This window comes from Bos indicus x Bos taurus, chromosome 1 (assembly GCF_003369695.1).
Source record: "Bos indicus x Bos taurus breed Angus x Brahman F1 hybrid chromosome 1, Bos_hybrid_MaternalHap_v2.0, whole genome shotgun sequence".
NCBI lineage: Eukaryota > Metazoa > Chordata > Mammalia > Artiodactyla > Bovidae > Bos > Bos indicus x Bos taurus.
This window is the reverse complement of record NC_040076.1, coordinates 74399031-74411562: the sequence shown is the minus strand read 5'-3', so window position 1 is coordinate 74411562 and position 12532 is coordinate 74399031.

Here is a 12532-nt window from a genome sequence, read left to right as displayed (position 1 = left end):
CAAACATGATACACCAGTCAGCAATCCTAATGGCATAAACAGGGTCATAAGTTACCTGCACGACCAGAAGGATGATCACAGGCAGTTAACAAATGTGCTCAGTGTTTGTTCTTGGACAAAGACCATAATTAATAAGGACTAGATTCAAGTAACTCTTAAGCTGGCTAATAGTAGAGCCATGCTTTCACATAGAGTCTAGGAGGCTGGAAGAATTTAGCTATAGAGGAAGGAATAATAAAGTAAATGAGAAAAATTTCAAAGGGCAGAAAGGTGATACGTCAGTGTGACAAAGCCATATGAGAATGACAATGCTATAGAGATGGGGTACTGTCCCTCAAAGAGCAAACATAACTTGCTTGCCTACTGTGCAAACTTTTCGTTCTCTTTCTTGGATAAAGGTAAAATTACAGTCTCCCTACTCTCCCTACACTGCTGGTTGGAATGTAAGTTGGTACAGTCCCTATGGAAAACAGTATAGAGTTTCCTCAGAAAACTAAAAATAGAATTATCACATGAGCCAGCAATCCCACTCCTGGGAATATATCCAGATAAAACTATAATTCAAAAAATACATATATTCCTTATGTTCTTTTCCTTCTAGTAGTCATGTATGGATGTGAGAGTTGAACCATAATGAAGGCTGGACACCAAAGAATTGATATTTTTGAGCTGTGGTGTTGGAGAAGACTCTTGAGAGTCCCTTGGACTGCAAGGAGATCAAACCAGTCAATCCTAAAGGAAGTCAATCCTGAATATCATTAGAAGTACTGATGCTGAAGCTCCAATACTTTGGCCACCTGATGCAAAGAGCTGACTCATTAGATAAGACCCTGATGCTGGGAAAGATTAAAGGCAGGAGAAGAAGGGGACAACAGAGGATGAGATGGTTGGATGCCATCACTGACTCAATGGACATGAGTTTGAGCAAGTTCCAGGAGATGGTGAAGGACAGGAAAGCCTGGCATCCTGCAGTCTGTGGGGTTGCAAAGAGTCAGGCATGACTGAGTGACTGAACAACAGCAATCCTTATGTTCGTAGCAGCACTGTTCACAACAGGCAAAACATGGAAACTACTTAAATGTCCATCAAAAGATGACTGGATAAAGATGTGGTATATGTATGCAATGAAATACTACTCAGCCATAAAAAAGAGTGAAATAATCCCATTTGCAGTAACATGGATGCCGCTAGACATTATCATACTAAGTGAATAAGTCATAAAGAGAAAGACAAATGCCAGATGATGTCACATACATGTGGAATCTAAAATATGATACAAACGAACCTATCTACAAAACAGAAACAGACTTGTGGTTGCCAAGGGGGAGCAGGGGAGGGAGAAGGATGGACTGGGGGTCTGGAGTTGGCAGATGCAAACTCTTACACTTAGAACTGATTAACAAGGTCCTAATGTATAGCACAGGTAACTATATTGAATATCCTGTGATAAACCGTAAAAGAAAAGAATATAAAAAAAGAAAGTATATCTGAGGCTGGCAAAGATTAAAGGCAAAAGGAAAGACGACGGCAGAGGATGAGATGGTTAGATGGTATAACTGACTCAAGGGACATGAGTTTGAGAAAATGCCAGGAGATAGTGAGGACAGGGAAGCCTGGTATGCTATAGTCCATGGGGTCACAAAGAGTTGGACACGACTTAGCAACTGAGTGACAATATATATACCTGAGTCACTTTGGTGTATATCAGAGATGGGCACAACAACAATACTATAATTTTAAAAAATTTAAAAATTACAGTCTCCCTAAGAAGAAAATCGGAGAAGGCAATGGCAACCCACTCCAGTACTCTCACCTGGAAAATCCCATGGACAGAGGAGCCTGGTAGGCTGCAGTCCATGGGGTCACTAAGAGTCAGACACGGCTGAGTGACTTCACATTTTTGACACATGACAAACATTTTTGACATTTGACACATGACAAACATTTTGACATTTCTTGTTAAGGACTTTGTTCACTTGACAATATTAGAGGTTTATATACAAGCCATCAACTGACCATTTCAAGGCCCATTTGTTATAGTGGCATTGTTGTTTTGGTTACTAAGTCTTGTCAGATTCTTTAGAGACCCCGTGGACTGCAGCCTGCAAGACTCCTCTGTCCATGGGATTTCCCAGGCAAGAATACTGGAGTAGGTTGCCATTTCCTTCTCCAAGGGATCTTCCTGACCCAAGAGATCGAACATGAGTCTCCTGCTTAGCCGATGGATTCTTTACCACTGAGCCACCTGGGAAGTCCATTATACTGGTATAATTCCCACTTAAAATGGGATGTATCAATCTCATTAATGTTTAGGTCTCAAGTAGACACAGGTTGAAATTTGTTGAAACAGAATATACTTGGAAATAACACTTTTCAATTGATAGCTCCTTTTCACTTTGGGGATAGGAAATAACATGGCAAAATGACATGTAAAAGTTACTTCTTGAATCAGGTTGTGATCATATTGAAGACCAGCACAATGCTTGAGTTCTGGTGACCAGAGTAGACCAAATGTATGTCAAGTTTTAAAGACGTACCAGAAAAATACTGCCTCAAAGAAATGTAGACATTTTCAATAAAGCCATTTCCTCATCCTGTATACTTTTCCTCAAAATTCCAAATACATGAATTGCCAATAATATTTCTGGTTAAAAAGAGCACTTGAATAAGCATTACTAAAAAGCCAATGAATATAACCAAAGCCTGTAGTTAATGCATTGAATAAATATTTAGGGAAAGCTTTCTAAATGCCAGGTACTCATCTAGGCTTCAGGGTATGTATTCCGTGGACTCTAAGTGTTCACATCATAGTTTCACAAATATAAAAGCTTCATAAATCTTATAGTTCAAACATGTATTACATAAAAGTCAAGTGAGTTGAAGACAAGGACCTACTGCATAGCACAAGCAGCTCTGCTCAGTGTTACATGGCAGCCTGGATGGGAAGAGAGTTTGGGGAGAACAGATACATGCACATGTATGGCTGAGTCCCTCTGCTGTTTACCTGAAACTACAACACTGTCTGTCCATCAGCTATACCATTACACAAAATCAAAAGTTTAAAAGAAATAAAAAATACCAGTGGGAAAACTAATAAATAGATAATTTTATGTCTCAATGCTCAAAATAAAAACTGAAGAATGCAAATAATAAGTATTAGAAGTATTTTTAAAGATTTATTTATAAAGTTATAAATATAATAAGAAAGTATTATGAATAATTAATGATAAGACATTTTAAAAGTTAAGTGAATAAATATCCTGCTACTTTTAAGTCACTTCAGTCGTGTCCGACTCCAGCGACCCCAAGGACTGGAGCCTACCAGGCTCCTCCGTCCATGGGATTCTCCAGGCAAAAGTACTGGAGTGGGGTGCCATTGCGTTCCCTGGAATAAATATCCTAGAAAACTATTATTTGAAGTTATTCAAATATGGCTAGAACCCTGAATATACCAGTAGCCATTAAAATTATTGATAAAAATAAACAATGATGATTCAACATTTAGGGAGGAAAAAGTGAGTTGAGGCACAGAGTAGGGGAAAAAAACAACTTTTCCCAAGTCAAGTGGTGAATTACAAACAAGATTAGAAGTCTGCTGATACCTCACTTCATCACGGTCTTCTCTAAATGATATGCATACTTTGTGTTAGAGGACTGCCCTTTTGTATTGTACTGCAAACTTTATCAGAACTCTATTCATTTCACTGAAGAAGTTCTCATTGAAGGGCTGAAGAACGGTAACTATCTCTAACATGTTACCAGCAATAAACAACTTCCATAATGTATTCTGCATAATGCTTAATGGATGTAGCACAAGTGGATCATTTGAGTCAAGAACAACAAAGATTTCTTTCAATATGAGTTCTCTTACTTGATGAACATCTTTCTGCTTTATGTTTATATTCAAATCCCAATTCACTCAGCGGCTACAGCTACCCAGGCAAAGCAAAATGCAGAAATGAAGCAATTAGCCATATTACTATTGCCAAAAACCCACTATGAGAAAGGGAAGAAAAGATTAATGAGTAATTTCAGCCAACTGAAATTAAATAAGAACCAAAGAATATAATAGCATAATAGTTTCCACAGGTGTATTAACCCAAGGGCATCATTAACAGGGACTTGGAGATTCATGACCAATTGCTGATAATACTGACACCCTACAATTTACCACAAACAAAAGAAATGAATGGATTTTTATATTTGCTATCTTTCAGAAAAGCACTTTCCAGATTTTTTTCATTGCCTTTTTTTCCTCTTTAATCATTTTATCCCACTGAGATGATTCTATTGGACTACATGTTAAGGAAGCACTGATAAGGGTTGTAGACATAAACAGAACCAAGCCTGTCACTCTGCACAGGGGGTTCTCATGAAATTTCAAGGCCTTGCTGTTGCAAGACTATGACAGGCTTACCGGCCCTCTGTCAGTCACTTAATGTCTGTCTCAATTTAAAATATCTATTGCTTTTCACATGCTTTTCATTTATGCCTATATATTATGACTAGCAAAACCCTTCCAAATTCACCCAATAAACATTATTTCGTTCTCTCTGGAGAATTGCAAGCTGTTAATAATTAATACCTGTTATAAAGATTGCCAGGAGAAATATCAATAACCTCAGATATGCAGATGACACCACCCTTATGGCAGAAAGTGAAGAGGAACTAAAAAGCCTCTTGATGAAAGTGAAAGAGGAGAGTGAAAAAGTTGGCTTAAAGCTCAACATTCAGAAAACGAAGATCATGGCATCTGGTTCCATCACTTCATGGGAAATAGATGGGGAATCAGTGGAAACAGTGTCAGACTTTATTTTTTTGGGCTCCAAAATCACTGCAGATGGTGACTGCAGCCATGAAAGTAAAAGACGCTTACTCCTTGGAAGGAAAGTTATGACCAACCTAGATAGCATATTGAAAAGCAGAGACATTACTTTGCCAACAAAGGTCTATCTAGTCAAGGCTATGGTTTTTCCGGTGGTCATGTATGGATGTGAGAGTTGGACTGTGAAGAAAGTTGAGCACCGCAGAATTGATGCTTTTGAACTGTGGTGTTGGAGAAGACTCTTGAGAGTCCCTTGGACTGCAAGGAGATCCAACCAGTCCATTCTGAAGGAGATCAGTCCTGGGTGTTCATTGGAAGGACTGATGCTAAAGCTGAAACTCCAGTACTTTGGCCACCTCATGCGAAGAGTTGACTCATTGGAAAAGACTCTGATGCTGGGAGGGATTGGGGGCAAGAGGAGAAGGGGACAACAGAGGATGAGATGGCTGGATGGCATCACTGACTGGATGGACGCTGAGTCTGAGTGAACTCCGGGAGTTCGTGATGGACAGGGAGGCCTGGCTTGCTGTGATTCCTGGGGTCGCAAAGAGTCGGACACGACTGAGCGACTGAACTGAACTGATAAAGAGGCTATTGGGGAGGGTTGAGACTTAATTCTGGTATCTTCCTCTGTGAAAGAAAGGACTTGGATAGAACAGTCTGTGTGACCCCTAACACTGCATATGGACCACAGTAGCACTCCTTATCAGAGAGCACGCTGGCCCTTGGCTATCACACAGGATGTCACTGCTCTTGGCGTCAATGTCAGAGCTCATAGGGCTGCTAGTGCTCCTCTAGCCCAAGTCATTTAATTTAAATATGAAAGGCCTGAGGCCCACAGAGGGGAAGACTTTTGTGTCTGAACTTGAAGTTCCTTGAATCCAAAGTCAGTCGTTTTAACCATTAACTTACTGTCTCCTTACCACTGGCCCATTTTTCATGTGAATGAAATACAAAGTACTTGAGTACCAAAATAGATTAAAAAGATGAAAGAATGGTCTCTTTCCTACTAATGCCATTTAACTACTGAACAAAGAGTTACAAATCCCATCAAAATTGTTTCCTTTTACACTGGGCTTACTGCCCCTTTCTCCCCTCTTCTTTCTTTTTCACCGCCCACATCACAACCACCCAAGCTGGCAGATGACTCAAGGCTGTAATAACTAAAAGAGAACAAAACTCAAGTTTCATAGACCTATGGTCCTAGAGACTTTGCTCTCATTCTTTCTCAGGCTGGGAAATGTACTTATACTCCAAAATCCAATTAAAATTTTCCTGAAAAAATGTCTCTGAATCGCCATATTAGTTCCTATATTTTCATTCATACCTATCATTTACCTATATATCTGTCTCCAGAAAGGTTCAGTCTTCCTATCACAGAGCAGTGTCCAGCATATAGCAGGCATAGAGTAATCATATCCTGGACTCATTAATGAGTCCATTAGTGGGCAATTAACAGAGAAGGCAATGGCACCCCACTCCAGTACTCTCGCCTGGAAAATCCCATGGATAGAGAAGCCTGGTAGGCTGCAGTCCATGGGGTCGCTAAGAGTTAGAGACACAACTGAGCGACTTCACTTACACTTTTCACTTTCATGTATTGGAGAAGGAAATGGCAACCCACTCCAGTGTTCTTGCCTGGAAAATCCCAGGGATGTGGGCGCCTGTTGGGCTGCCGTCTATGAGGTCGCACAGAGTCGGACATGACTGAAGTGACTTAGCAGGAGCAGCAGTGGGCAATTAAATGAATGATGATCCAGATTGTTTCTGGAACTTTCCTTTCAGTTGACTTGTTCATTCATTACCGCTCAGTAACAAATAAAAATGAGCTTTGAATATCAATGTTTATGCTAATTGGGCCTTCTATTGGGTGCCACGGTGTTGCTCATCAACCTGCTTTATTCTTGTTCTCTCTGAATCTCCAGAAACAAAGGTCTTCACTTTTGTCTTCTGAGATTTGAACTTTCCTTACTCTTTATTTTGTATCCCTCTGGTCTTGGGGTGTCACACCTCCCTAACTGCCCACATTTCCTCCCGCTACCACGCACACGCAGTCCTCATTAAAAATCTTTGGGCTTGGCTCCATAGACCTCCATGAGCAGAAGCAACATCCTAACTCAGTCAAGAGCAGGAAGCATGATTTGGGCAAAGTAACGCTTGAATGACAAATATTCCACAGATTTTGATTTTGTTGTTTCAAGTCCTGAATGTAACTGAATGGTACTCTTTGATCTTGTTACCCTCTTCCTTTAGTTTTGTCTCAGGTATTATTTCTTCTTTTAAGCAGGGAACTGAAAGTACCTTGATTCTTGTTTTTCTCCCAGAAGAGAGGGTTTTTCTTTTCCCCCTTAAGTGAGATATTAGCTTCCAAGGCTAAATTAGCAACATGTATCAAGAATCCACCCAGAATACAAAAAGCCACTTCACCTTTCTATTAATAATAATGGATGCGGCATTTTCTCGACTGAATGTACATATGTTTGAGAAGCGCATTTAAACTGAATGTACATATGTTTGAGAAGTACATTTAAAAAGATGATGTATTCTTGCAAGATACATTACGGTGCATTTATAAACACTATTTCCATGTTGATGCACATGCCAAATCATTTGCTACTATTACATTCAGCATTATTTGTTCTGGATAAGAGTGCCAAAAGATTAATGTCTTTTAAGTATAGAAAGCAGACAGAAACTAAATCAAGGCATCTGGTCCCATCACTTTATGGCAAATAGATGGGGAAACAATGGAAACAGTGACAGACTTTATTTCTGGGGGCTCTAAAATCACTGCAGGTGGTGACTGCAGCCATGAAATTAAAAGATGCTAACTCCTTGGAGGAAAGCTATGACCAACCTAGACAGCATATTAAAAAGCAGAGACATTACTTTGCCAACAAAGGTCCATCTAGTCAAAGCTATGCTTTTCCAGTAGTCATGTATGGAGGTGAGAGTTGGACAATAAAGAAAGCTGAACACTGAAGAATTGATGCTTTTGAACTGTGGTGCTGGAGAAGACTCTTGAGAGTCCCTTGGACTGCAAGGAGATTAAACCAATCAATCCTAAAGGAAATTAGTCCTGAATATTCATTGAAAGGACTGATGCTGAAGCTGAAACTCCAATACTTTGGCAATCTGTTGCAAAGAACTGACTCATTGAAAAAGACCTTGATGCTGGGAAAGATTGAAGGCAGGATGACAAGGGAATGACAAAGCATGAGATGGCTGGATGGCATCACCGACTTGATGGACATGAGTTTGAGCAAGCTCTGGGAGTTGGTGATGGACAGGGAAGCCTGGCATGCTGTAGTCCATGGGGTCACAAAGATTTGGACACAACTAAGTGGCTGAACTGAACAGATAGAGATGGGAGAATCACTAATGGAATGGTGCCCTGTTACACTTGAGATTTTTAAAAATATATAAATTTTTTCAAGGGTGGAGATCATGTAACAGGTGTCACTAAGGCCTTAAATGAGGGACAACAGGAGTCTGAAAGCTATCGAGCTGAAAGAAAATGAAGAACAGGAAACAGTAGATAGGACTTTATGCTTTCCCTGCCAAGGGCCCAGGTTCAGTCCCTGTTTGGGGGAACTAAGATCCAAAAAAAGCAATAGTTCATCCATCTTTTTGACACACTGCAAATCAGAATTCAGAAGAGAAATCAATGCAAAAAAAAATAAAAGATTTGTTCCTATGTAGCATCATAGAATTTTTTTAAAGATAGTATGGTAATGTAGGAAACAAAACAACTTTCTCAGACCTCTAAAAACCCAGTATAAGGTGCTTGACTAGCTTATATTTATATTCATGTATATTGTGAATATCATACATTGAATTTAACATATTAATCAGATTAACATCATGCTGAGTGCTTTCTTAGTTCAGTTCAGTTGCTCAGTTGTGTCTGATTCTTTGCGACCCCATGAATTGCAGCATGCCAGACCTCCCTGTCCATCACCAACTCCCGGAGTTTACCCAAACCCATGTCCATCAAGTCGGTGATACCATCAAGCCATCTCATCCTCTGTCGTCCCTTTCTCCTCCTGCCCCCAATCCCTCCCAGCATCAAGGTCTTTTCCAATGAGTCGACACTTCGCATGAGGTGGCCAAAGTATTAGAGTTTCAGCTTCAGTATCAGTCCTTCCAATGAACACCTAGGACTCATCTCCTTTAGGATGGACTGATTGGATCTCCTTGTAGTCCAAAGGACTCTCAAGAGTCTTCTCCAACACCACAGTTCAAAAGCATCAATTCTTTGGTGCTCAGCTTTCTTAACAGTCCAACTCTCACATCCATACATGACCACTGGAAAAACCATAGCCTTGACTAGACGGATCTTTGTTGGCAAAGTAATGTCTCTGCTTTTGAATATGCTATCTAGGTTAGTCATAACTTTCCTTCCAAGGAGTAAGCATCTTTTAATTTCATGGCTGCAGTCGCCATCTGCAGTGATTTTGGAGCCCCAAAAAATAAAGTCTGACACTGTTTCCCCATCAATTTCCCATGAAGTGATGGGACCAGATGCCATGATCTTAGTTTTCTGAATGTTGAGCTTTAAGCCAATTTTTTTACTATCCTCTTTCACCTTCATCAAGAGGCTTTTTAGTTCCTCTTCACTTTCTGCCATAAGGGTGGTGTCATCTGCATATCTGAGGTCATTGATATTTCTCCCGGCAATCTTGATTCCAGCTTATGCTTCTTCCAGCCCAGTGTTTCTCATGATGTACTCTGCATATAAGTGAAATAAGCAGGGTGACAATATACAGCCTTGATGTACTCCTTTTCCTATTTGGAACCAGTCTGTTGTTCCATGTCCAGTTCTAACTGTTGCTTCCTGACCTGCATATAGGTTTCTCAAGAGGCAGGTCAGGTAGTCTGATATTCCCATCTCTTTCAGAATTTGCCACAGTTTATTGTGATCCACACAGTCAAAGGCTTTGGCATAGTCAATAAAGCAGAAATAGATGTTTTTCTGGAACTCTCTTGCTTTTTTGATGATCCAGCGCATGCTGGCAATTTGATCTCTGGTTCCTCTGCCTTTTCTAAAACCAGTGTGAACATCAGGAAGTTCACAGTTCACATATTGCTGAAGCCTGGCTTGGAGAATTTTGAGCATTACTTTATTAGCGTGTGAGATGAGCGCGATTGTGTGGTAGTTTGAGCATTCTTTGGCATTGCCTTTCTTTGGGATTGGAATGAAAACTGACCTTTTCCAGTCCTGTGGCCACTGCTGAGTTTTCCAAATTTGCTGGCATATCGAGTGCAGCACTTTCACAGCATCATCTTTCAGGATTTGGAATAGCTCAACTGGAATTCCATCACCTCCACTAGCTTTGTTCGTAGTGATGCTTTCTAAGGCCCACTTGACTTCACATTCCAGGATGTCTGTCTGGCTCTAGGTGAATGATCACACCATTGTGATTATCTTGGCCATGAAGATCTTTTTTGTACAGTTCTGTGTATTCTTGCCACTTCTTAATATCTTCTGCTGCTGTTAGGTCCATACGATTTCTGTGCTTTGTATACAGTATCTTATTAGATCTGCATAAGAAAACTAAGAAATTGAGACTCTAAGAAGTTATATTACTTGCTCAAAATACACAGCAAGTTAGCTCTAGACTTAGAAATCCAATCAGTCACTTCCGGAATTTAAATCTTGGCCTTTGCACATGCCTCACAGACATATACTGGGTAGACATCTTCCACCATAGTGTTTGGATAAACTAGGGCTATAGGAGTTTAAGAAGACAGCACATTTCTTTACCAGTCAGAGAAGGGGCAAGAAACCTTGAAAGATAAAAAAGCCTTTCCAGTGAAAAAGAGAAAGCCATTTCTAACAGAAGTTTCAGCATTAAACTCTTAAGTGGAGAGAGAGTGTAGGGTAGGTTTGAGGTGTAGCAAATAGTGTGATGTTCCTGGAGTGGGGACTGGATGAGGACGAAAACCGTGCTAAACCGATGAGGGGGCCTTAACACCTCCAAGATTCCCACCAGGGACACAATCATTACCAGTTCCGAGGGGGCAGTTTTAATTTCTGTGCCAATGGCTTTTGCCATTTCAGGTAGTTGTAACAGTGTTGGAAAAGAGGAGTTGCTTGCATGGAAGTGCCTTGTGGTGTAACTTATTTACCTCTACTAAAATCCTGGACATCTCTCCACTGACTGTTCCCATACTTGTACTACCAAACTAGCTCTCTGTTTGCAAAGGCTGAATCTTGTACCTTGTTTTCTTCCAGACCTACCCCTTCTTTTGTGGCTCCTTTGAGGGTCCCACCTTGACTTTCCAAGTTATTGAGACTGCACAAAAGAAATATGGGCCACATGCAAATTTGGATCTTTTCCCTTTGACCTCATCCACTCAGCAATTTGATCTGGGATTCTCCGTCTCCTTGACCACCACCTTTGTAGCTGACTTGCTTTTACCTAACCTCCCTAATCAGTATGATGCCAAGATTCCAACTTCTGGACCTTCCAGCTGTGCTTTTCTGTCTCTTCCTTAACTCTGAGCTCTGGAACAACCTTTGGGATAGCAGCCCTTCCATCTCGATGTCTCCCAGGGCGTCTGCTCCCACAGAAACCCCATTGACTCTCCCATCTGTCCTCTGCACAGGGGAATGAAGGGAACACTCGGCACAGAGCCTGAATAGCGATAGTCCAACTTATTAGCCACTCACTCCATGCACTATGTGTTTTGTATATATTATTTCCAGTGCTTACAACTCTTCAAGTTTGTGAATGATTATTCCTAAGATTCACAAGTTTATAAGTCAATAAAGCTAGCTAGAGCGGTTAAACCTCACATGTGGTTGAACTTGGTAATCACTGGTGAACTGGATTTCAACATTTCTCTCCCACTGCTCTTTCTCACTTAAACATTTGCTCCTTTTAGTGTTTAATATGTTACTGCTACAATAAACATGAGAAATTGTTTTAATTTGAATGCTCATAAAATTGTGCCAAGAAATGAAAAATAACCCTGAATGTCTGTGCTCAGGAGAACTAAAGTAGGATAAATACTACCAAGTGGTTGAACTCTTATTATTCTCAAGAATATGCTAATATTTGAACTAGTTTATCAAACCACTCTGGTGGATATTTAAATGAATAGTTGTAAAATTTTACATCGTGGAAGAACACATCATTTCCCTACTTCCGCAGCGCTTGATATCATTAATAGGTTCAGTTAAGCCAGCAGATCTTTTTAATCCTTGTTTACATTCATGAAATGGTGTGACATGTATTAGAAATAACTGTTTGGTAAAAAGTGAGGCACTCTGCAATACTAATTTTGGCAATCTTTAAAATCTAAAGATATGCTTAACTTCTATTTTCAATTCTGTCAACAAAAGGTAGTTATTATTAACAGCAGTTTATTTTATGATATATTATTTATGTATTATTATTATATAATATTACAGTACTATTATTATGATTTATTCTCAGCTTAGCCTAAAAGAACCTTCACCACTACATTTCCAGCCCACACCCCAGCTCTCCCCATGCTTATCCTTCTCTCCAGCCGTGTGCCTCCCGTTGTTGCCCCAAGTTCACATACTGTTCCCTGCCTCTGTGCATGCATCTGTATTGCCCTTCCTGCCTGTGAAGACTCCAGACTCCCTTTTCTTTCTGGCTCAGCTGGTAAAGAATATGCCTGCAATGTGGGAGACCTGAGTTCGATCCCTGGGTTGGGAAGATCCCCTGGAGA